Source organism: Arachis duranensis, unplaced genomic scaffold (assembly GCF_000817695.3).
Source record: "Arachis duranensis cultivar V14167 unplaced genomic scaffold, aradu.V14167.gnm2.J7QH unplaced_Scaffold_606023, whole genome shotgun sequence".
NCBI classification, from domain to species: domain Eukaryota; kingdom Viridiplantae; phylum Streptophyta; class Magnoliopsida; order Fabales; family Fabaceae; genus Arachis; species Arachis duranensis.
Window position 1 is genome coordinate 40467 of NW_026264986.1, and position 426 is coordinate 40892.

Here is a 426-nt window from a genome sequence, read left to right on the forward strand (position 1 = left end):
CGTGGCCGTTGCATCGGAGGCAGGGCGCGTTGCAACGTTGGCCGGGGTCGTTGCAACGGAGGCAGGGCGCGGTGCAACGTTGGCCTTGGCCGTTGCAACGGATGCTGGTCGGCTTGCAATGGACGCTGGGAGCGTTGCAACGCATGCTGGGCGCGATGCATCCTTGGCTGGGAGCGTTGCAACGGAGGTTGGGTTTGGTGCATCGTTGGCTGGGAGCGTTGCAACGGAGGCACCCGCCGTTGCAACGATGGCTCGGAGCGTTGCAACGGAGGAGCCAAATTTTCATATTTCACAATTGGCTCGTGCACTTTTTCTGAAATTTTGAGGGAACCTTGGTAATATTATTTAAAGGCTGCACAAAAAAATCCAGGTCAAAAATCGCACTTTTGCTCCATTTTTCATTTTTTTTGAATTTCCGGCTTTTCG